This window comes from Vitis vinifera, chromosome 10 (assembly GCF_030704535.1).
Source record: "Vitis vinifera cultivar Pinot Noir 40024 chromosome 10, ASM3070453v1".
NCBI classification, from domain to species: Eukaryota; Viridiplantae; Streptophyta; class Magnoliopsida; order Vitales; family Vitaceae; genus Vitis; species Vitis vinifera.
The window spans coordinates 19,813,475-19,835,048 of NC_081814.1; the positions used below are offsets into that span (position 1 = coordinate 19,813,475).

A 21,574-nucleotide genomic window follows, 5' to 3' on the forward strand; every position below is an offset into this window, starting at 1 on the left:
CATGAAGGATTTTCTTTGGCTTGAAAATCCAGATGTTGTCCTATTGCAGGAAACAAAGAGGGAGTCTTATGATATGAGGTTTGTGGGTAGTGTATGGAAGGTCAAAAACAAAAGGTGGGCAGTTCTTCCAACTAGCAGGGCTTCGGGAGGAGTGGTAATCTTTTGGGATGCTTTGAGGTTTAAATACTTGGAGGTTGTTTTAGGATTTTTCTCTGTAACAGTCAAAATGGAGTTAGAGGAAGAAAGTCGTTTTGGCTTTCTTTTTTTTTCTTTTTTTTGATTGGAAACGACACAGAGGCATATTGATAGATAAAAAGAAGTACAAATAGAAGGATGAGAAATCCTCCCGCCAAAGAAAACTAAACTATAGGAAATTACACTATAAAACAAGCGAACACTCTATAAAAGACCATTCCTTATGGAGTACACACCATTAACCAATCAAGTTGTAGCACATTAAGGGGAGTCCCCTTAAAAACCTTGGAACAAAAAGCTCAAAGAGAAGCAAGGAAAACAATAGAGTCCCAAAGATACTCTGAATTCCTTACTTTATCCTCAAAAATCCTCGCGTTTCTTTCCCACCACACAACCCGAATAAGAGCGATGCTTGCAGCTTGCCACAAAACTACCCCCCTCTTAGAATAACCAAAACCATTAAATTTGATGGACATCGTGTCAAAGATGCTCCTCGAGGGGACCCAATCCATCTTAACTAACTGAAATAACCTGTGTCACAACCCAATCGTCAAGGAACAATGAAGAAAAAGATGATCTGCTGATTCCCCATGCTTCATGCACAAAATACAAATATCAGGACTAAGGGCTTTATAGGGTCTTCTCACTTATAGTATGTCATTAATATTCACCTTCTTGTGTGCCACTAACTAGACAAAGGACTTCACTTTGAAAGGAACTTGAGAATTCCAAACGAACTTAGATTCTTAGAAGGGAAAACCTGAGAAGATCCAGAAAATTGAGATAAAGCTAGAAAGAAGGATTTGATTGAAAAAAGCCCTGAAGAAGATAATAGCCAAAATCTGACATCTGGAACCGAAGGTGATAAATGCAATCCATCAAGTGACCACATGAGGCCTTCTAAGTCCTCTATCTCAGAATCTGACAAGTTACGACGGAAATTTAAATTCCAAGAGAAAGGACGAGTAGGACCGAGAACTAAAGAAATAGAGATGTTTTTATCCAAGACTACTCTAAATAGTCTTGGATATTGGGTTCCCAATGGTTGGTCCCCTCACCACAAATCTTCCCAGAACCGAATTCTTTCCCCATTTCCTACCACAAACCGAGTAAACAAGGAAAACTCCTGAAAGACTTGTGCAATAACCTTCCAAGGACAACGATGTGACCATCTGACTAAAGTGTTAGCATCCCAACCATTAGGGTGTGAACCATAAATGCTTAATATGACCTGATGCCATAGAGCTGAACCCTCTCTAGGGTACCTCCACAACCATTTCCCTAAAAAAACGAGATTTCTCAGAGAAATATTCCCAAAACCCAAACCCCCTATTTCCTTCGGTATAGACACAACATCCCACCTCACTAAATGATCTCTTTTGTCTTCCCCAATCCCTGACCATAAAAAATCCCTTTGCAACCTCTCGATTCTTGCAGCGACTGAAGCGGGTAGCTTAAATAAGGAAAGAAAGTAATAGGGCATATGGGTAAGGCAAGATTGGATAAGAGTTATCCTCCCCCCGAATGACAAGTATGCCTTTTGCCACCCATCTAATCTTCTTGAGATTCTCTCAATCACTGATTCCCAAAAGCCACACGCCTTGAGGTTCCCACCCAAAGGAAGACCTAGATAGAGTATAGGCCAGCTAGAAGCCTTGCAGTCAAGCATCTCAGTCAATCTTGAAAGATGAGCTTGATCAAGATTGATGCCATAAATATTACTCTTGTCAAGGTTGACCTTAAGCCCAGAAATATGCCTAAACACTAATAAAAGAATCTTGAGAGTCTGCAAATCTTCCTCCCTAGAGTTAGAAAAGAAGATGGTATCATCAACAAATTGCAAATGAGATACCCTAGTTCTATTTCTACCCACCCTAAAACCCTCCAACATATTTCTCTCATCTGCTCTTAAAAGCAACCTACTCAGTACATCTGCTACTAAAATAAACAAAAAAGGGGATAAAGGGTCACCTTGTTTTAATCCTCTCGATGCCTTAATCCACCCTTTAGCGCTACCATTCACTAATACTGCATAAGATACCGAGGACAAGCATCCACTCATCCATTTCCTCCATCTAGGACTAAACCCCTTCTTCTCCAACACTTGATCCAAAAAATCCCACTTCACGTGATCGTAGGCATTTTCAAAGTCAATTTTGAAGATGACGCCTTCCTTCCCTGATCGTCTTCTCTCATTCGCTATGAGAACCACATCCAATATTTGTCTCCCTTGAACAAAAGCGCCTTGAGTAGAGTGGATGGTTTCATGTAGAACCCCTCTTAGACGCCCTGAGAGCACTTTAGCTATTATCTTGTAGAGTTTTGGCTTTCTTTGGTCTATGGTCCTAGCTCATCACACTTTAAAAAGGATTTTTGGTTGGAGCTTCAAGATCTTTTAGGCTTTAACTTTTCCAAAATGGTGTGTTGGTGGAGATTTTAATGTCATAAGAAGAATTTTAGAAAAATTAGGAGGTGCCAGGTTAACCTCAAGCATAATGGATTTTGATAATCTTGTAAAAGAATGCCAATTAATTGATCCACCTTTGAGGAAGCCATCCTTCACTTGGTCTAATTTGCAAGAAAACCCTGTTTGCAAAAGAAGATTCTTATTTTCTAGAGAATTAGAGAAAGGTTTCCCTCAATGCATCCAAGAAGCTCTCCCCATATTGACGTCAGATCACTGTCCAATTGTGTTTTATATATCAATCATTGAAAGTGGGGGCTGACACCTTTTAGATTTGAAAACATGTGGTTGATTCACTTAGATTTCAAGGACACTTTAGGTGGTTGGTGGAATGAGTGTTGTTTTGAAGGGTGGGAAGGTCATAAATTCATAAAAAAGCTACAATTTGTCAAGTCAAAATTGAAAGAGTGTAATAAGGTGTCTTTTGGAGACTTTAAAGAAAAAATGAAAAATATTCTTTTGGACATAATGGATTTGGATGAGAAGAAACAAGAAGAGAATTTTTCGTCTGATCTAGCAGCAAGAAGGACGTTAAGGAAGGGGGGAGTTAGAAGATGTGTTACTCAAGGAAGAGGTGTTTTGGAGGCAGAATTCTAGAGTGAAATGAATAAAAGAAGGGGATTGTAATTCAAATTTTTTTCATAAGGTGGCCAATGGTAGGCCAAATAGGAAATACAGTGAATCCTTGGTGTCAGAAGATGAGGTAATCTTAGATAATATCGAGAGCATTTCAAAGGAGATTAAGCTTCACTTTAGGAAGTTATTTGCCATGCCTTTAGGTGGTTTTTGGAGGATTGAAGGTTTGGATTGGCCTCCTATTTCAGCAGAGTGTTGAGTTGTTGGATCGCCCTTTTTCGGAAGAGAAGATTCACAATGCTGTGTTGCATTTAAATAAGGAAAAGGCCCCTGGTCCGGATGGTTTCACAATTGCTTTTTATCAAGACTGTTGGGAGATGATTAAGGATGATCTTTTAAGAGTGTTCTTAGAGTTTCACAATAATGGAATAATCAATCAAAGCACAAATGCTACCTTCATTGCTCTAGTGCCAAAAAAGAGTCAAACAAGTAGGATCTTAGATTATAGACCCATCAAATTAGTATATTCAAAAAGGGAGAAGACTTGACCACTTCTTGATCAACCCAATGCCCAATTAAATGCTCCTATAGTAGGTAATCTTCAAGTATTTCCATCTCCTCAGCTTGCTATTAATACTTTTTTTTTTTTATAGGAAACGACAAAGGAATATATTGATAAAAATGATGTACAAGAGAAGGATGAGGAATCCTCCCACTAAAGAAAAACAAAACTGCAAGGAATCAAATATAAGAAAATACAAAGTATAAATAAGCAAACTCTCTAGTTAGACCAACCCATTGGGATTACACACCGCTAACCAATCAAGTTGTAACACGTTAAGGAGAATCCCCTTAAAAACCTTAGAACAAAAAGCACAAAGAGAACCAAGGAAACGAATAGAATCCCAAAGATTCTCTGAATTCATTACTTTATCCTAAAAAATCCTTACATTTCTTTCCTACCACACCACCCAAATTAAAGCGATGCACGCGACTTGTCATAAAACAATCCCTCTCTTAGAAGATCCAAAACCATTAAAATTAGTAGATAACATGTCAAAGATGCTCCTTGGGGGGACCCAATCCGTCTTTTCTAATTGAAATAATCTGTGCCACAACCCCATCGTCAAAGAGCAATGGAGAAAAATATGATCTACTGTTTCTCCATGCTTCATGCACAACTTATAAATGTCGGGACTAAGTGCTTTGTAGGGCTCAACTATAGCAAGTCATTAGTATTTACCTTCTTGTGTACCACTAACTAGACAAAGGACTTGACTTTGAAGGAGACTTGAGAATTCCAAACGAACTTAGTAGGGAAAACTGGAGGCAAACCAGAAAATTGGGATAAGGCAAGAAAGAAAGATTTGACTGTAAAAAGTCCTGAAGGAGATAAAGACCAGGATCTCATATTTGGAACCGAAGGTGAAAAATGTAGACGATCAAGAGACCGCATGAGGCCTTCTAAATCTTCTATGTCAGAATCGGAAAGGTTTCGGCGAAAGTTAAAATTCCAAGAGAATGAGCGAGTAGAGCCGAGAATTGAAGAAATAGGAGTATTTTTATCTGTGACTACTCTAAGTAGTCTTGGATATTGGACCCCCAAAAGTTGGTCCCCCCACCACAAGTCTTCCCAGAACCGAATTCTTTCCCCATCTCCTACCACAAACCGAGTAAACTTGGAAAACTCTTGGGAGATTTGTGCAATAGCCTTCCAAGGACAACGATGTGACCATCTAACTATAGTGTTGGCATCCCAACCATTGGAGTGTGATCCATAAATGCTTTAAATAACCGGATGCCACTGAGTTGAACCCTCTTTAGGATATTTCCACAACCATTTCCCTAAGAGAGCGAAATTCCTTATAGAAATCTTTCCAAATCCTAATCCCTCTTTCGCCTTCGGATTACACACTACATCCCAGATAACCAGATGATCTCTTTTGCCTTCCCCAACCCTTGACCATAAAAAATCTCTTTGCATTCTCTCAATTTTTACTGCCACTGAGGCGGGAAGCTTAAACAAGGAGAGAAAGTAACAGGGCATATGGGTGAGACAAGATTGAATGAGAGTTATCCTACCTCCAAAAGATAAATACACCTTTTGCCACCCATCCAATCTTCTCGAGATCCTCTCAATCACAGGATCCCAAAAGCCACAAGCCCTGGGATTTCCTCCCAAAGGAAGACCTAGGTAGAGTATAGGTCACCCAGAAGCCTTGCAATCGAGCATCTCGACCAACCTAAAAAGATGATTTTGTTCAAGATTAATGCCATAAATATTACTTTTGTCAAGGTTAACTTTCAGTCCAGAAATATGCCCAAGCACTAGCAAAACACTCTTGAGGGTCAGCAAATCCTCTTCTCGAGTGCTAGAAAAAAAAATGGTATCATCTGCAAATTGTAAATGGGATACCCTTGTTCTGCTCCTACCCACCCTGAAACCCTCCAAGACATTTCCTTCATCTGCTCTCAATAACATCCTGCTCAATACATCTATAACTAAAGTGAACAAAAAAGGGGATAAAGGGTCTCCTTGCCTCAAACCTCTAGATGCCTTAACCCACCCTTTAGCGTTTTAATACTTCCATTGAAGAGTCGACTCAATTAACTATTGAGAACCAGACTTGTTATCCTTCTAGAGAGCAAAAACCATCATCTTGCTATGGTTTTGCACATTGTATTGTTAAATACCCTATCTCTCATTATATGTCTTCATATTGCTTATCTCCATCTTATAAAATATATGCAAACTAGTTATCCTTTGTGTTTGTTTCTAATAAGCTACATGAAGCTCTTGACAACCCAAAGTGGAAAGTTATCATGATTGAAGAAATGGATGCATTACAAAAGAAATGATACATTGGAACTAGTTGAGCTACTAGAGGGAAAGAAAATGGTTGGTTGCAAGTGTGAAAAATACCTTGATGGCATGGTCTATGAACATTATATTAATTCTTGGTTCACTTATTTGCAAACAAGCGTTTTGGTAATTACGTACGATTACATAGGGGTTAGTAAATGGTATCTCTGGAATGGGTTAATTGATTAATTAGAGTCCTATTGGGTTAATTAATCAATTAGGACCCTTTTTAGGTTAAAGTAAGCAACCCAAGCCCAAGATGGGCTCAAGTTACTAAAGTCCAATAGGAAGCCTATAATATACCCCTTAAGGGTTAGGGCTTTAGACTTTTGTCATTCTCCCTTACATTCTAGAGAAAGAATCCTATCCTCCATCCTCCAAATCTCCACCACTTGAGTGTTTAGCTTCAAGTGTTATCAGCGAAAGATCAATTGTTTACAAGATCTCCAACAACTATCACAACAATCTTCATCGCAAATAATTGATTTGGGAACATCAAGATCTTGGTCAACAATCCTAACTTGTTCTACTAGATCCAATAAAGTTTTAAATGTTATTGTTTTCCATTGTGCATAGGATCTAGTAACCCTAGGAATAGTTGCATGCACCTAACGAGATTTAGGGCATGGGAACGATGTAATCTTTAATTCCCTTCAATCATGATTGAAGAAATGGATGCATTACAAAAGAAATGTTACTTGGAACTAGTTGAGCTACTGGAGGGAAAGAAGATGGTTGCAAGTGGGTATTCACAGTGAAACATGAGGCAAAGGGTTTTGTGGAGAGGTTTAAAGCAAGATTGGAGAATAAAGGTTATACACAGATGTGTAGTTTATCAAGAAAAATTTGCACCAATGGCAAAGATAAAATACCATTCGGGTCCTCTTATCCTTGGTTGTAAACCTGGACTAGCCTCTTCAACAATTTGATACTTGACAAGTTGGCCATTCGAGATAGCTATGCTCCAACTTGCAGGGGAGTGTCGACTGTTGATAAGTATATTCAAAGATTTCCAAATTTCATATTTGTAATCGACCATTTCTTTTGGGGATTAATATTTTAATTTGCATTTGCAAGGAGCATATTTGTAGTTGTCATATTTAGTTCCTTGATTATAGGAATTTGATTATTATTAGTGCTACTAGATAAGAATAGTTTATAGGGATTCGTTTTAGATTCTTCCTTGTATAGCTTTTTTTAATCCTTGTATAGTTTTATCTTCTTGTTCATAAACATTGTACGATTTATGAAGTAAACATGCAGATAAATTCTCTCCAAATCAGCAACCTCCTCCCCCTTTCCTTCTTTGTTGACCCTTTCCTTCAGGAAAAACCAAGGCAAACCTTTTTGCTTCTGCACATAGAACTGAACACATGAGAAATATATCATCCTCATAGCTGAGAAGTTGTAACTTCTAGCTTCACCCTCCCTCTAACCACACCTTGTTGAAATCCTTCAAGTTCTCAGTCTAGCAGTAGACATCCATCCCTTCCAAGGGAATGGACAACCCTTTTCTCTAAATCTAATCCACTCTGAGAAGTCATGACCCCTCTCAGTGATTATCAACAATACTTGCCTTTCAAAAGTTCAATCAAAATTTCAAAAGATTTTTCAATCACAAACCAGCTTCTACCTCCTTGCACCTTCATTATATCACTCCACATAATGAGCTCAATTGAATTACCTGGTTTTCTTTCAAATTTCAGGAGGTTAAGGACTGTGTAGAGCCAAAGAACCAAAAATGAATTCCACTGGTCACCAATCTTGTTTGTCATGGACCCAACTCAAATTCCTAGATGAACATATCGAGCCAAAATTAGACGCCACCATTGTCCCAAGCAAAAAAGCATGCCTTCAACATAACCCAAGGGGTCCAAACAATCCCAAAAGGGAATACCTCGATTCTTCCATCAAATAAATAGGAAAAGAGAGATTTAACAGAGAATTTGTCACACTTCCCGTTCAGCCAAACCATTTGTCCTCTAGACCTTACTAATTGTCAATGTTTGCAATATCCTAAAGAAAGTCTCCACCCCATCTAGCTCCCAATCATAAAGAGATCAGCAGTAAGTTTCAAAAGAAGAGGAAACCTACTTATTAACCTTGCCATCAACTGCAAGTTTAAAGAGATTAGGAAATCTTCCCATCAACATAGAGTAACCACCCCAACCATCATATTAAATTGGATCTTTTGCCTATTCCCCATCTGAACAAGGTGCAACTTTGAAAACTCCTCCCCACCCTTTCCATGTGATCCCTAAAAACCCATCTTGTATCAACCTCCCTCTTCCTAAAATTCTCCTACCACCACTTTCCTCCAAAAGCCTCTCCACAACCATTTTCCCAATAAGTAAGCTCAAATCTCTGTGATAGAGTATGATGTATTGCACAATACTTAGTAGAGTTAATAATGGAACCTAAAGTTATTAGCTTATTTGATCCTTAATGTTTACTGGAAATTTTCACCAAAACAAACCCCCAAGGTTTGACAAGGCAAAGAGTTATGTGGCTCATACTTTCTACTTGAGCCACAAAATTTTGGTTTTCTGCAACAAAAAAATTAAGAAAAATAAAAACAAATGATTTTTTATCACTGTTAGGCTGCTAACAAGAATTTTATTAATGCATACAAATAGAAGTCAACTAAACTTGATAGAAATTAATCAAGAACTTTAAAAAATAATAAAATATAGATGCAGTCAAGTATTACTCCCTGCAAGAAAACAGTTATCTTCCAGATGCAGGAAGCAAATGCTGTGGGAAAGAATGCAGGTTAGTAAATTTGTAGACATCAAATTTATTCAACTTGAAATGAGAGGCAAATATGTAATATATAGATTACAAGAATGCACATATTGCAATGTTGATAGCAAAGCATGCAAATTTCCCTCTTTCCCTGCAAACCAGCACTTGATCTCAACATGTAGTGTTTCATCAATTCTCTGATATCAGACAAAAGAATAATTAGACAGTAGCAGGATAACACAACTAACTTAAAGTCGTAATGTAGCCATGTGGAAAACATATACCAAAACAATTAAATAAGTAAAACAAATCAATAAATGTTAACCAAATAATAGAAACCTAATGATAAAGGGGCAGAGCAGAGTAGGTAGTTCAGTTTAAAATCGGTCGAGTGGTCTCAATTGGAGATGGGATCGCACGTGTCTATGGATTGAACGAGATTCAAGATGGGGAAAGAAGTTGAACAAAAGAAAAATAATGAACAAGAATTTGTAGGATAGTCCTAATTAATGAGTATTATTGCATAACTCCAGTGGAATAGCACCCTTCAATGGAGAGAGCAGTATTGTTCCCAATATGATGGGGGGAATAAGAGATGAGAGGGTGAGAGAAAGACTGTTTACTAAAAATCTTTTCATATGAGAAGAATTGTGATCCCACTTGAATTTCGTCGATTTACTCCTTAAAATCCCAAGTTCTTAGAATTGAAAATAAGGAATTCCAGAGATAACAATTCCATCACTTCACCATTTTTGCAATTTCTACCTCCCTTATCACCACCTTTATTTTTTTATTACCCACTAATGGAGCAACTGGGATAGAATCCAAGAAAAATTTTGTTCGTGTTTTCCCTTTTCACCACCTTTTTCTACATCCAACCATCATTGCCAAATCTGGAGATAGTAAAAGAGGTGGTAAAATGATTGCATGCATAACATTTTTTTCTTTTCTCTAAAGCCTTCTTGATGGTGATGCGGTCAAATTAAGGTGCCCTTGGACAAATAAAGGGGTAGCTTAAAGTTGAGATAGTAAGGATTAGGGTTTACAGGTATATAGAATGAAGAATTGGGATGTGGATTCTCTAAAAGGTTATCAAAGAGATCGAAAAGATAAAAAAGGCACAGATTCACCGCAATAGATCAGATAGAGTTTTCTCAGTTTATAATTCATGGAATCTAACAGTCACCACAATAGTTTATGTGATCTTCCAACAAAATTTAATAAATGACTATAATATCTTTATTCTAGTAAATGTCTTGAAATGAAAAGAAATAAACCAATACAAAGTTTTACTAAAGATATTGCTTAAAGTTCAGGTTCTTAGACAGTGTTTGACAAAACTAGTTTTAGTACTGAGCATTATTACAGTTCATAACATCAATAAGTTTAAACCACTGAAAAGTAAATTTTTTTAAGCTAACAGAATGCATGCAGATCTGGACACAGTTTAATTTGATAGTTCAAAAGCACCCATGGGATGTGCCTTTGCCATTAAACAAAACAAGTCCATAGATTCCAGCAGAATTTGTCAACCAAATTCACCGAAACTGTAAATTCCAGTAATTGACATAACCTGTACTAGATGCATGCACAAAAATATCCTTATCCATATTTAATTCAAACTTTATAGACAACCAGCCAGCTCACAATAGAGTTCCCATCCATTTTATACCAAATAAAAGTTGAGTTCTGCATGTTGTAGAGGCTCCGGTATATTTCTATCAGCTAGTTTTGCATATTGACTATACATATACACAAGCCTAAACAATGTCATCTGGTCTGATTGTACAAAACCATTGGTTAAGAAAATGAGAATCCTAAAGGTTTGATTATACAAAACCATTGGTTGAGAAAACGAGAACCCTTAAAAAAAACATCAAAAACAAAACAAAACTGCAACCAGCTAGACTTTGTTCTATAGTTGGTATCAACTCTGCCTCCTCATCAAAAGAGGTGATACAGTTTTTACCAATCCACAAAGCAGATCAAAGCTTTGGATGGAGTGTGGCTAGACCTCCAAGCAACCCCAACCGCTTCTAACATACACAAGAACACAGGAAAATAGAGATAGCAAATTGCAGGTACTTACATGTCTCTCTGCTTGTTCCCTCTGAGTTTGGAGATCCCACTGATTTTTCTCAGCCAGTGCTTTTGCCTGAACACGTTCAAATTCAACAATAAAAAATTGTAGAGCCAACATCATGAAGATAAATAGCAAATAATCATACACTTGCCAAGTGCAAGCCATAAAACTTATTTATAACTATATTTCATTAAAAAGAGAAAAGATTTTTTAAAATCTTGGCATATAAAATACATACCGCATGCTCCTGAGTCCTTTGGTGACGTTCCAACCTGGCTCTCCGTCGGTCTTCACTTTGCCCTTCAACTTCTTGGAATTTTCCAGATGATGGAGCAGCTTTTGCAATAAAAAATAGTTAAGCCAATTAGAAGTCTTACAAGAGAGAGGATCACAAATGATTAAATGTTACACAAGAAAATTTCACTTTGGAAAGAAAGCTACCTCCAAAAATTGAAGAAAGATCATCAACAATATTTGTTGTTGGTGATGCTTTTCTCATAGTCGATGATGCACTTGCAGATGTTCTTGCCATTTCAGGCCCATGCCTATTCTGAAATTGGATACCAAACATGGGGTCCTGAAATAGACAGTCAGAAAATCAATCAGACAACATTGAGACAAGCAAAACACAAACAACATATCTACAATCCCAGGTTCTCACTGAAGAGTTAGCTCTAGGCCTTGGCGCACTGCTTGGTTGAGAACTCATGCTAAAGAAAGACTCAAGATCATTTTCATTCTTTTGTTGGTTCACTCTAGCAGCAGCCCTTTCTCAAGCCTTTGCCGCAGCCCTTTCTCTAGCCTCTGCAGCTACCCTTTCAACAGCAGCTCGTTCTGTTCTAAGCCGCACTTCAACTTCTGCCCTTGCAACAGTAGCTCTCTCACGTGCTTCCTTCTCTCTTGCTTCAGTATTTGCCCTTTCCCTGGCCTCTGCAGCAGCCTTTTCTGCTCTTTCCTTTGCCTCTACTGCTGCTCTTTCACGAGCTTCAGCTTGCGCTCTGTGAACTGCAGCTCTTTCTGCACACTCTCATGTTTCAGCATTTACCTTCTCAACAGCAGCCCTTTCAGCCTTTAGGAGAGCTTCAGCAGCCGCTTTTTCACGTGCTTCCTTAGTAGCCCTTTCCACAGCTTGTCTGGCATTTTCCCTTTCCCTCTCAATCTCCCTTGGTTGCTCCCTCTCCTTCTCAAGTCTCCTCTATTCTCTCTCTTTCTCCTCCCTTTTCCCTTGCTCTCTCAAGTCTCCTTTGCTCCCTCTCTTCCTCTTCTCTTTCCCTCTCTTGCCGCTCACTTTCTAATCTCTCCTGAGCATCCTGCATTGCTTTCTCATCTCTATCCAACTGGCCAGCTTCTTTACTTCTAGAAGCTTTTGCACTTTCTCTCTCCCTTATTCCCTTTGCATGCCTAAACTTAGCGTCAACTCTATCCATGGCCTCCTTCATAGCAGCAGCAGATGCAGCAGCAACCGAGTTTGTCTCAAATTCACACCATAAAGACCCTCTGCATGGCCATCAACATTATTCCGAGTCCTACCCATGGAAAAATCTTCAAATTCATCGATTTGAGACACAGCCGAGCTCTTCATTGTTCCACGAGTCAACTTAAGACTTTGAGAATACTGAGAAGAATTAGCAAAGGAAGAAAACTTATTAACTTTCTTTCTTGCATTATTGGAACCAAAAGAACCTGTTTCTGCCCTTGAAACTTGAGTTGGTCTTGGAGGAGGGGGTCTTGAAGGTGGTGGAGCACTGGTGGGTTGTGTAAAGAGAGGGATATCTGATACAGTGAGCCACACATCATCAGATGAAGACAAATTCTCTTCAGATCTAGGAGACATTAGGACTAGCATTTACATGTGAAGGTGGAGAAGGCGTCTGACTAAAACATTTATGAGAATCTGTGGAAACTGTAGGAATGTCAAACAAGGTTTGATGAGATTCCCAATAATTTTCAGCAGGCATCTTCTTTTGAGAGTGGCTATCCTGACCCTCGACCGAGGATTTTTCAATTGGTTCCTTAGTAGCAAAAGTTTAGTCTCACTTGTTGGTTTTGTGCTCCAAGGACTCCTATTCTTTCCCCTCTTATTCATCTCAGATGGAAATGCAGATTTTCCAAGGCCCTCCAAGGGGATCTAAATCATTAAATGCTCCCCCAATAACAGCAGATGAACCATCAACTCTGGTGCTTCCAGAATTACCGAGCTTACTAATTTCCTCTAATGGATCAGTAAACAGCATCAAGGATGAAACAGCAAGGGTTGAAGTTGATTCTAAAACTACAAACGGATCTTCAATCACACTGGAGGTTATTTCAGTGGCATTAACAGTTGATTTTAGTGCCCAATTGACGTCCGTTGTTGGCCTGTGCAAAGAGTAACATTGTGGTAAAATGCCAATCCACTAAAATTTATCACAGGTGAGATTATTTATTTTAACTGAGCATGGAAAGAATATATGCAATTCATTGACAAATAGGGGAAAAAAAAAAGCACTACATAACAATAATACTGCATTCATCCATGTAAAATAAATCAGCATCATGGTATTTGGGGTGCACAAAGGGTTATCAATGAGATAGAAAACCATTAGCATTACTTTGATTCAAAACAAAAAACAACAAAAAAAAAAAAAAAAAAAAAAACACAAACCAGAAAAATATAAACACCAAAAACCCACAAAAAAAGGTCATGCCTCTCGAGATTCATGAATACTGTCCCTTTTTCTTGGTTTCCTATTCTTTTGCAACTTTTTTTTTTCTTTGATAAGTAAAAGGATATGCATTAAAAGAGAGGCGGAACGCCACAAAGCATACAGGGAGTATACAAGGCGAGTAGGGCCTCAAAAAACAAAGACAAAAAGAATCACCTCCCCTTAAGTGGATGCTACCCACTCCAGGAAGCCTATATGGGAGAAAGCCTCCTCACCTAAATACAATTTGGCCTAACTCCACAAATTACAGATAAAAAAATTCTTTAACTTCTGAATATTCAACACACCCCACCTAAAAGCTAATCTATTCCTCTCCTTCCACACCGTCCAAAAAATACACAACGGAATGACGTCTCATATCTTTTTCCTTTGCAATTTTCTCGTCTTCCCTTCATATAAAGTGACCAGAAGTCCTTATAATCAAAAGATATTCAAAGAACTCAAAGTTAGGGAAAAGCAAATGACGTGCTAAAGGATGCATGGAAGCTTACAAAGGAAAAACACCAAAAACACTAGTTATGAGGGAAACAGTGATGAAGAAAGAAGAAACAAAAACAGGACTTCTCATTCATCTCACATGAAATGTGTACAAGTCTTTCTAAAGTCATATCACTTTATCCATTCCAACTTAACTTGCATGTTTCCTTGGCATTTTGTTTAGTCATATTCTGTTAGTTCAGGTTTTTTTTTAAACCAGAAGTAAACATTTTTATTATTATAAAATGAGTATACAGAAGGATGGGAAATCCTTCTCTCATACAACAATCCACTAATATCTGATTAAAAGCAAGAATTATTGTGTACCCAAGAAAGTAAAGGTAATTGTACAACTGAAGTGCTTATAATCACAAAACTCAACACTTAAGGGGTATAAAACAAACCCTAGCCACAACCAAGATGTTTTCTTTAAAGGCCCAATGATTTAGATTTTTCTAATGCCACCCTTCTAGCTTTGCTATCTTCTAAGGAAAGCAACCATTCTCTCTCATTTTCATCCCAATAATTGGTCTGATCCAACACATAAGCCTTGTGGGCCACTACATTTTCGAATACTCCCTTATTCCAAGCTATAGAGTCCTCCTTTAACACTATCAACTCTAAACCTAAAACGAAGCTACGAGGATCCAGTAAACCGATACCCTTCCCACCAACCCTTCACCATATCTTTGAATCCCTCCACCTTAAGCCACATGTTTTCAAATCTAAAAGAGGGAATTCCCATTCTCACCCCCATCTCTCTAGCAAGATAAGGGAGTGATCAAACACTAGCTACAGCCATAGGAGTTGCAATGTATTTGAGAATTGATATTCCCAATCACTTGTGATTAGGAAACAACCAATTCTAGACAGCAATTGCCAATTCAGTCCTCCACATCATATGAAAAAGCTCCTTGTCAAGGGGAGATCAACCAAGGATAATTCTTCTATAACTTAGGAGAAACATTTCATGGTCTAGGAGATTCTGACACAATTCTTTCTCTCTTCTAGGATTTTGACCACATTGAAATTCCCTCAATACACCAAGGATCTTCCCATAACCCCTTCATGAAGCCCAACTCCTCCTAAAAATTTTCGAGTTCTATCCCAATCCTACAACCATAACTTCCGAAAAACCAAGTGAACTTTTCCTCACAACATTTGAACTAAAAAAAGATTGAATAAGAACTATCTCCATCTCAAGTAGCTCCAACACTCTATCCTAAAAGGCCACCACCCTCCAGCTACTCCCATTGCCTTTAGGGCACCCACACTCCAAGAACCTACCCATCCCTATGCTTCTAACCAAGGCTATCAATATAGCTTCCACCTTTGTCTCTTGTAGGCACACCAAATCAACATTTTGAGGACGAAACAAAGATTTAATAACCTTCCTCTTCTCCTCATTCTTAACCACTCTAGCATTCCAATACAAGATCCCTAACTTCATTGAGAAACTATAGATAAATCATAATCCATCTTGTTTTCCTTGAGCTTCCTCATTGAAGACTCATATCACAGAGCATTCCACTTTTCTCGACACTCTTTCTCTGACACAAAACTCATATTATGTTTATATCTCCATCAAAAACTAGAATCATCAACAAATAGTTCAAGATAGATACTTCTATGAAATATTGAAATGTACGTAACAAAAATAAAAAGAACCATTGCTAAGGACGGCATGATAGTTGGAGATACCTTCCTAAAAAAGGAAATCGTCATGGAGGTAATCTTTCAATTGAATAGAAAGAAGGCATTGAGGGTAGATGGCATTCATCATGACTTTCTATCAAAGATTGTTAGGAGAACATCTAAAAGACGATATACTAAGAGTCTCTTAAGAGTTCCGAGTTCCATTCGTAGAAGTTCATAATTCAAGCTTTAACTTTCTTTTCATAGCAATTGTTCAGATTAACAAAAGAATATATGGAGTTAAGGGCTTTAGAACCATTAGCCTAAACACAAAATATACAAGATTATCACCCTATAGGTTTGGCTCCAAAAGCAAAGAGTTGGGATGGAGATGTGGGAGGTTCAGGGTTCTAGTCTTGATAGGGAGAAAAAAGAAAAGGAAAAACTCAAGATGGATGCAAGAGTAGTTCATACTTCATATGCATTCTCAACTTGATATAATCCATAAAATTATTGCTCCAACTTATGGCCCCTTTGTTAAGTGTGTTTCACATATAGCCTAATGAAATTCTTAATCAAAATTCCAATCCAAGGAGTGAGGAGCAATCATAAAGGTTGGTTTTAAGAAAGCCTATGATCATGTTGATTAAGATTTTATGACCCACAAATTAACTAGGCAAGCTTCGTTTTTATATGGCAAACTATTAAGTGGATGTTTGTCCATGGAGAGCTTTGCTACTATAACCAATTAGAGGATGAAGGGGTGAATGAACACCTCCATGATCAATGAGAAGATCTTTAGTTTGGAGATCAAACTTCATTCCCTTACTCCACCATCTTTTAAGGTAGGGAAAATTCAACATTTTGCTCATTTTCCCAACAATTCATAGTTGTTGAATTTTGACTTTATCAAATATCTAGATGATATGAGAAATGAAGGATTTCCCCATTCAACTTCATACAAATAGCATGCAATGCCTTCCAAAATCACTTCAAAACATAAATTACCATATATTACTAAATAAAACATCACAACCACCCAAAATTCAATGTTAATATGCTGCAGCTGTCAAGATGATGGAGCACATCCACAATATGCACGAAGCAAATACAAAATATGATTAAGTGGATACAAAAAGTACCCAAATTTAGGTAAAATATGCAAATAAGAACAAATCACATGGAAAACAGTATCTATGACTTGGGAGACTACTTCCACCAAAAGATAGCAAATCATCGAATCTAGTAAATTAAACAAACTCATATAGCTAATGTGCTTCTGATATCAAACCAATTGAGAATTGACCCAAAACATACAAGAGCAAGCATAAATATAATTTCAGCACAAGCAGCTTAATCGATGCAGTATCCAAATTCGGGCAAAAACCTGTAGTTGAGAACCACATCACAAACTCCAAAGCAAACACTCCTCATATTGATAACTTAAGTATACAAATCCTAATCTTTTGGATATAAGTCCATCTCAGGTATCATTGCTTTGACTTCAGAAAAGTAGGGCACGTCCTCATCACTTCTGGAAATAGGAATGACAATGGGGTGGATTTGGGACGGGGCACCCCTATCCAATTCCCATCCCAAAATATGAAACTATTTTCCATCCTCGTCCTAAACCCGAGTCGGGGCAGGGTAAGAGTTCCCATTCCCGTTTTCAAATCAAAACTATAATCCCATCCCCATCCTTGTCTCACCCCGTTTGGCAAATGCAAATCTTAAATCCGTAATGAAATTTAGTTCCCAAAGAGAAATTATCACTTAAGATGCAACAAATTTGAATCAATTTGAAAGAAAAAAAAAATCCCATTTTTTGTTATCACAATGAACCCACAAGATTCAACTCAATATCCGAAACATTTAGATCAAATAGCAACAACCCATGTTAATACAAACACCAAAAACCAATTTTTGATGACACCTATAAACGTCTCTATAGAAAAAACTCAAATTACAAATCATATAATGATTCATTTCGCAGCCGAGAAAAAAACCCATAATAGAAATAAAACCAAGAAAAACACATTTGGAATTATAATAATGGGTGTCACAAGATTCCAAATCAATGAGAACGACCGGGGAAAAAACTCACATACAGGTGGAGTGAAGAGTAGAGGCCATGAAAACTCTATGAGATCTGGCACAATGAGATTGAGGAGGGTTGTGGAATGGGGAGATGAAGGAGGTGAGGAGCTTGAGAACCATTGCCGTGGGTGTGACTTTGGTTGAGCTCTACCTTTGTGAGAAAAATCGACTCCACATAGGCCCAGAGTGAGAAAGAGAAACAGAGAAGAATGTCTCTGCGTTTGAGAAGAGGAGAGAACCCTGAAAATGAAGAGAAATATTTATAGGGGGGTTTTATTGGTATATTGTAAGTGGGGCGGGGCGGGGTGGGTTATTACAAAACCCAACCTCGACCTAAACTTGATATGGGTTTTAAAAAATAAACCCAAACCCGCCCATTCCCCAATTAGTATACTCCCATACTTGTCCTAATAGGGATGGGACGGGTAACCCCAAAAACCCGTGAAGTTGCCATCCCTATCCGGAAACCTCTTGATGAGACATTAAGGAGTTTACTATTGGTTCCAGAAAATTCATTTTGGTGGAACCTGATTCTGCATGTAAAAATAAATGCTCCCTATATGTACCTAGAACTTCTTTTTCCCTTGATTTGACATTTAGAACCCTTTCCTCAGACGCTTTATCTATGAAAGTTTGGAGTCGCATGAGCTGATTATTTTGAATGAAATCCTCTTTTGCCACTTTCTCTCCAATTTTCAGAAACTTGGGGTTCACGCCATTAACATTGCAAATCACAGACTTTGGGTAAATCTTAGGTAGCAACATAAAGGCGAAGAACCTTGTGGCATTGTGCTCTAGCAACCCAAATATCATAAGGAAAACTTGGAGAACCTTGTCTTCTCTGTCTTGATATATTCTAAGTAATTTGTGTGAACAACACCAACCACACGATTAAATTTATCATTCTAACGCTTTCCATAATGGTACCAGTTTAGGTGTTCTGGTTCTTCCAGGATTGCAATATCATTTCCATCCATTACATATACAAGATTTGGCTGCAAGCTGAATCTTTTTCCTAAACTAACTTTTAGAGAGGCTTCAGCCTAGAAATGGTCCCAGCTTGTGGGATCATCCCACCTAAGCTCAAACTCCATCCAAATTCATTTTCTGGGGAATCAGACACAGAAACAGCCCATTGTAGATATTTGGGACCTGAATTTTTCATCTCGATCCAACCTCTAATTCTAATGGTGTCATCAAGATCTGACTCAAGCATGATAGTAAATGATCCAACAAAGACCCTTTCCTCCATGTCTGCGCCAATGATGGGATCAGATGCTGCTACAGATGTCTTAGGAGCTTTACGAAGTTTCAAAATGCCTACTGGCATTGTAAAGGCTCCAAGCCTGAATTGTTGACTTAATGGTCTAGGCACTTGGTGAAGACCCATAAGAGAGGGGTATTGTTAAGGGCTTCATGATTCTTTTTCCCATTGCTATTTTCTTGGCCCCCCCTTGTCTTTCTTCCTGAAGATACCTTCAAGGTTTTGAGATTGGAAGAAGCTGGTTATAGCTAAACCTGACATTATGGTAAGATGGTTGATGGGCCCTGTTTCCCACATTGATTCATTCTGGAGATTGACTCGACCACTTGTGATTTTTGAGATGCTGTGACGCCAATGTGTTCTGAAATAAAGCTGTGAAGGTAGCCAATATGGTGAAGAATAGATTATGTTTTGGTGATGAGATTCAGCCATGAAGTTCCGGAAAGACTCTGTTAGTTCAGAAACATCATTTGGAATCTGTTGATAATCAAGTCGTATGCAGAAGAGGGGTTCAGTGGATCATCTTCTTAAGTGATTTCATTACAGGGCATTTTTTTGGTCATCAGTTTGAAAGATAGTGTCCAGGGATTTATTCTGAATCTAAACACCAAGGATAACTAAGGAGCACCTACAGCCATGACAGAAAACATATTCGGAGCTTCCAATGGCCTATCTCCAGAAGCATAAAGGGAACAAGGGATCCCTTAGAGATCTGACTTTTCTTCCCTGAAGAATTCACAGCTGAAAGGCATCACCCCTCTGTGATCGGCATGAGATTCAATAACCGTCCCCACTCCATATGATATTTCAAAGCTCTGTTTCATGCTCACTGTATCAAAGCTGAATTTTCACGAATCTGGATATGTACATGAATATGGAGAAGTTGTTATCATGATATTGAGGCATATATGCAGGATTTCTACCCAGGTGGGCACCGTCCTTCATGTATGCCATCTTCATTTCTATCTGGCTCAATGAAGCAGCCCCCATGAGCAACATAGTTGCTGGTATCAAAAGGTGCACCGTTCAGCTTGAATATTTCAGAGGGGAACTCAGACGTTTATCTTATGGGGGTTTTATGTCGACTAGTGCAAGCACATCAACGTAGTAGCACACCACCTCGGTTGGGATACTGATGGGCAATTGATGGCAATTGGTCCTTGCAAGAAACGACTTCTGCATTATGAAGTTAAGGTAGATCATTTGAAATGAAGTCCTCGGCATTCTCATTAACTACTTTGGCCATCAATTTTTGCATGGGACTATCTGACACGTTGACTATTTTGAACCCAAAGGCCATCGAATATTGCAGTAGGAGTATTGGGTCATTGAACATGGGCATTGTCCATGAACCTGCTGTGAATGACTCAGGTTAAAGACGAGGTTATGGATAAAGTTGACCCGAATCAGAGAACTGCTAGTTATTCAAGACAGTGAAGGTTTCTGAGATGACTTTGGTAGAGATGGAATTGATAAATGCCTGGAGCATAGGGTATATAGCCTCCATGACCTCCCTACTCCTGTTCTTAATGTCTTGCTATCTTCTTAGAGACTTCCAAATCTCAAACTTGGCTTCTTCTTTGACTGGGGTCCGGGTTGATCTGTGTATCTTAAGCTGGCAGTCTTTAAACCTCTCAAGAGTCCTATTCTATATTGTCATTGCAGCTAAGATCTTATCATTGCGAATGACGGGAATCTTCTTCTAGGTGATATTGGAATCAGTTGAGTCACCATCTCTCTGAATCTGGGGCAGGCTGAGAGCTTTGCTTTTGCTCTCAAGTTCCAATTAAATGGTGACACTGATCTTCAAACTTTCTTAGAAAGCGTTAACTGGCTTGTTCAAAGAAGAAAGTTTATAAGGGAATGCAAAGAAGTTGATACCGGGCTGCTTGGTGACTAAGCATCTCCTTGGCCAACCATACTTAATTGGAATTGTGAGCAAACTGCTTGTACTCATACAGAATGGGAAGCGAATGGTTCAGGAGGGGAACTTCGATAGTTTTGGCATCAATTGTTGATTCATCACAGGAGCATTTCCAGAGGTGAAATACAGTTCAAATGCTATATCCAATGCTCAACCATTGCATTTCGGGCCCACATGGAATGATTGCAATTTGCATGGCCACTCTAAATTCCCTCCAAAGCCTCCATTGAAATCCAAGTTTCTTACCTGCCCTTGAGTTCCATGTGTACGTGATTATCATGCATGCATCTATGGTAATCCATCACACTCCCATACCCACCATTCATCATCCATTCCTTACATTACCACCCATCAAACCTGCCACCACCTAATCCATCAACTTATCCCCATTATTTCCACATGCATGAATGCCTATGCTTAGCCCATACTTCACTCTTCTCACACCCCTCCTCACGACTCCATTCATCACCCTTCATACCCGTACCCCCATGCATATTTTCAAACCCATATCCCATCCTTTCTTACACCCGTCACACCCGTTTCTTT

The 21,574-nt window shown here is 38.5% G+C and overlaps 1 pseudogene; it reads right to left on the reverse strand.

Annotated features, from left to right (window-relative positions):
• Positions 1–10,851: 10,851 nt before the first annotated feature.
• On the reverse strand, positions 10,852–17,960 carry LOC100854278 (auxilin-related protein 2-like; annotated as a pseudogene).
• Positions 17,961–21,574: the final 3,614 nt, after the last annotated feature.